This window comes from Chlorocebus sabaeus, chromosome 27 (assembly GCF_047675955.1).
Source record: "Chlorocebus sabaeus isolate Y175 chromosome 27, mChlSab1.0.hap1, whole genome shotgun sequence".
NCBI classification, from domain to species: domain Eukaryota; kingdom Metazoa; phylum Chordata; class Mammalia; order Primates; family Cercopithecidae; genus Chlorocebus; species Chlorocebus sabaeus.
The window spans coordinates 27,496,722-27,501,697 of NC_132930.1; the positions used below are offsets into that span (position 1 = coordinate 27,496,722).

At 34.5% G+C, this 4,976-nt stretch overlaps 1 non-coding gene across 1 annotated transcript; it reads right to left on the minus strand.

The window, feature by feature from the left end:
- Positions 1-4,426: 4,426 nt before the first annotated feature.
- On the minus strand, positions 4,427-4,538 carry LOC119627788 (small nucleolar RNA ACA64). Its single transcript, XR_005244019.1, has one exon. It is a non-coding gene; the product is annotated as a small nucleolar RNA ACA64 (small nucleolar RNA).
- Positions 4,539-4,976: the final 438 nt, after the last annotated feature.

Here is a 4,976-nt window from a genome sequence, read left to right on the forward strand (position 1 = left end):
CCATGCACAAATGGAGGGGTGCCGGATACTACAGAAAGAAGATCAAGCCTCAAAAACAAAAGTTACAAGTCGGAGGTATCACAGGTAAACTTTCCATATTTAATCAAGGGCAAACCCTGAGTCACAAGCTCTGTCTTAGGGCAAGAATGCTTTCTTCTCTGATTTTGTGGTTAGTGGACAGAGTCTTTATGTTCAGACATGCCTCTGAGGAATTCCTGGTGTCTCCACTATTACTCATGAAATCGGGACAATATTGAAATTCATTGAGTTCAGTGTTACTATCTATGAAAAGTTTATAATAACATGTAACTTTTAATAGTGCTGTTGGGACAATCAGATGAAATAATGTTCCTAAAGTGTTTGGCTTGAATAGAGCCTGCATACATACCAGTCCACATCCAGCACAGAAATCTCCCTTGGCTTCCTATACCTCTTCAGTTTTTTGCTGTTCTCCTCCCTCAGCAGCACATGAAAAAGGGATCTGTCATTTTGGCAGGGCATGATGAAAACTATGTTAGAGTTGCCTGAGAACTCGTAGCTCAACAGCTGGCTCTACCTATTTTCTCTCCCTGTTTCTTTCCTCTACGTCCCCAAAGAAAAAAGGAAGTGTGTGGCTGGGCTTTGAAGAAACAGGACTGGTAGTTTCTAACATCAGCACTATTAACATCAAAAAGCCACTGGGAATTCCACATCCTATTTTCTATGATATACATGTACAGATAGCCAAAGACCTTTAGAAAACACCAGAAGAAAACCAGGTGAACTTAAATTTTACTTTATTATATACTATAGTACATAATAATAGTATTATTAAATATAATATACTATATTATTATTCTATAGAATATAATGTATAGAACAGTATGAGACAATTGCATAACATATAGAATAATATAGTATATAGAATAATGTAGATAAGCTGAGAATAATTTATTAAATATTACAGAATAGTATTATATGATAATGCTATACTATTATTTAATACTTTATTAAATAGCATGCATATATATATGTGTGTGTGTGTGTGTATATATATAACTGCATATACCTCTAGAATGCAGGGGAAGGTGCTTTTTACAATTACGTGGCAGAAAATGTGGGAGACAATGAAGAATCCTTAGTGACAACCTGTGCACGGTTCCTGGGAAGTCAGTCTATGTAATGTGGAATTCAGGTGAAATAAGCGTGTATTGGGGTGTGTGTGTGTGTGTGTGTGTATGTGTATAAATAAGGGCAAATAGAAGGAAGAAGACAGAAGCAAGAAGAAAGCAAATTTTGAAGGCTTCAGTTGCACAGGATCAGTCAATGTGCCTTCTGAAACCCTCTAGGTTGGATTGCTTAGATGAGAGCAAGACTATTTTCTTTTGATCTTTCAGTCACTGCCTTTGTAAGTATAAAATAATAATACCGATCTGGGGAAGAGGATAATGGTTTCTCAGTCAAAATGTTATTTGTCATTGGAATTTATTTCCTTGTTGCTTGATTTTTACATCACTGTCCCAGGTCTTCAATATTCATCAGGTCCAAGGAAGTCGTTGGGACATGCATGAAAGGTATCTTCTGCCAGGACTCATGCACCACCTCCCTGCCCCTCCTGCTTTCTACCCTTGATATAAAATAATACTTTTGATTTTTACTCCCTGACAAGATTATGAATTAGTATGCCTCTGTCTCCCGAAGCTTGTCCTCGTGATATAACATAGGAGAGAAGTGTTAGATACACAAAAGCAACACAATGTCAACAATCTTGGAGAGATAGGAAGCAGTATTAACCAAAAAAAGGACCATATGGAGATTACTGTGGGGGGAATCTCCATTGTCATCTGCATTGAGAGGACAAGACACAGGAGAGCTTCTGTGAATTACAGGAGCAATAACAGCAAGGAGACATCATCAGAGTGACAGGGTGGATACTAGAAGAAAAGAGAGGACCCAGCAGTTATAAAATTGACTCAAGAGGCACACAGGAAATAAAAATATGATTAAAATTAAAAATTCAATAGAAAGGATAAATAGCAAAGTGTATCCAGCTAAAATATAGTGCCGACCTAGAGTATGGGGTTTGGGTGCTACCACAAGACAGCAGGAAGGAATAGAGAGATAGAAATTTTTTTTTTAAGTTAAGAGATATAAGGAAGAGAACTGTAAGTTTTCACGTTTTTATGACAAGCTTTTTTTAAAGGAAAGAGAGGACATAAATGGAGGTGAAAATATATTTTATGAAATAAGAGGTGAGAGTTAATTAAATTGGAGGATAATGAAATACCTCAGATTGAAAAATATTATAGTGTGCTGAAAAATTAGATAAGGAAAATCCACAATAGACAACTTATGGTGAATGATAAGAATAAAAATGGCAATAATAATATATTAAAATTTTTCAGAAAAAAAAAGATCATATAATATTTAGCTTCTCCACAGTAATACAAGGAAAACTAAAGGGGCAATATTTTCAAAGTGTTAAACAAAATTAAACTTAAATTTTTTAATAAGATAAATTTTAAAAATAAAGCTATTTTCAGTTCTCATGAGGTTTACCCTATACAACCCTCTTCGAGAAAATTCTTGGGGGAAGTACTCAGGCAAGAAGAGAAATGATTTCTAGCAGAAACACACAGACACAGACATGCACACACATGAAATGTGCACGAAATAAGTACATGAAATTAGGAATGAGTAAATAATTCTGTCAAGTTTATTGTCTAAAGAAGCAAAGACAGTATATATTGCCTAGAGAAGTGAAGATGATACATATCTGAGGCTACTGAGGTATCTTCAATTACTATATGGGTATAGGGGAAGAGACAGTAACTAATAAATTTAAAATGATATTTTAATATACACTTATAAGTTAAACATAATTAATCAAAGGCTAAAAATAGAGCATATATCAAGAAGAAATCATAGAGGAGATAAACACATAATAGATTTAGCATTGAATGACAATGCACATGCATTTCTAAGAGGGAAATTAATAAGCATTCAATTTAAAAAGTTGGACAAAGCAAACAGAAGAAGAAAACCAATGAAGCAAGCGGGGAGCCAATCATAATTAAAGAATATATGAGCATGCAATCCCCAGGGGCAGAAATTTTAGTCTGCTTTGTCCATTGCTAAATCTGGGTGCCTAGAACAGTGCCAAGCAAATGGCAGGTGGCTCAATCAATATTTAATAAGTAAATGAATAAGTAAATCCAATAATATGTAAAGAATATTAGCAAAAAATGTATTTTTAAAGGATTCATATGGTAAAGATATCTTTGGCAAGACATATAGAACAAAATAAAAGAGAATATAAAATCAATATGGTACAGAAAAATGTAATGAATATATGTACAGAAAGGGTTTAAAAATTATACAAATTTTATTATAGCAGCTATACAGGAATACATTTGAATATATTTGAAATCTAGAAAGAAGAGAGACAATTGTATAAAAATATAAAAGGCCAAAATTGGAGCAAGAAGAGTAAAAACCCCAAATAGACCAATAATCATTAGATAAATTGAAATGGTAATTTCAGGCTTTCCTCAAATGATGCCTCAAGTCCAAATAGCTTCATAGCTGAGTTCTTCCATACTTCCAAGGGATAGATGGTTCCTAACTTATAAAAGACTTTTTAGAAAACTAAAAAAAAAGGTTTTAGAAAACTAAAGTTTTGATGAGGCTAATATGTATTGAAGAAAGAAAATGCAAAATAAGACATTTATAGATTCCTGTTATCTATCACCACATGTAAGACTAATCATATAACTATATTTTGTAGTTTGTAGTGTGCATTTTGTTTAAAATTTAAAACTAAATTGTATTGTATATATTTATGGTATACTAGGGGGCACACATAGGTAGTAAAATGGTTACTATAGTGAAGCAAATTAACACATCCATCATCTCAAATGTTTACCCCACCCCCTTGTTTTTTGTTGTCAAGAGCAGCTAAAAGCCACCCATTTTGCAAAAATTCTAAATACTGTACAATATTATTACCTATAGCCCTCATGTTGTACATTAGGTCTCTAGACTTATTCATCTTACACATCTACTATTTTGTATCCTCTGATTTACATCTTTTCATTGTTGTATTCTCTGTCTTTGTATATTTGACTCTTTAAAGAAATGATTCCACAAAGATTTGTGATCATATAGTATTTTTCTCTTTGTGTCTGGCTTAATTCACTTAGCATAATGTCCTCCAAGTCCATCCATGTTTTAGCAAATGATAGGATTTCCTTTTCTATTATTATTTTTTAGACAAACAGCTTTATTTGAAAGGGGGAACAGCCGAGTACCCCCGACCCCGCGGTCCTAACGACGTCAGTCTCAGGCGTGGGAGGACCAGTGTCCTGAGGAGAGAAGACAGGGTTAGGGGTCGGTAGCCGGGGTCAGGAGTCAGGGGCCAGACCGTGCGAGCTACCGCAACCGCTGCGCCTGTCTGGGCCTGGGTTTTGCCGCCGCACGTGGAGCAGCGCGCAGTGAGGCTCTGGGCGCCGAATCTCACCCGTGGCCACGGCCAAAGCCGAGGGTGTTTTTCAACCAACGCCGGGGATTTCCTTTTCTAAAGCTGAATAATATTCAGTTGTGTGTGTGTGTATGTTATAGTTTTTGATTTATTTATCTGCCAAATAATTATTGCAATCCATGTAACTGTTTTAATTGCTGCAAAAGATTCATTTACTAAATTTCAATGTAATTTTTGGTATAAACTCAGAAAATCAGTGGTAGAATGAAACTTCCCTAACTTAATAAAGATCATATAATTAAAACTTACAACAATTTCATATTTAATAAAAAAAATTTAAACCACATTGCTTCAGGTTTGTGAATCAGATAATGTCTTTTATAATCACTCTTGTTTAACATAGTACTGAATTTCCTGACTAATGCTACAAGAAAAAAGAAGAAATAAGAAATGTAAAGATTAGAAGAGGACAAATACAATTTAGGATTCGAGTAAGATGGTCATCTATATAGGAAAT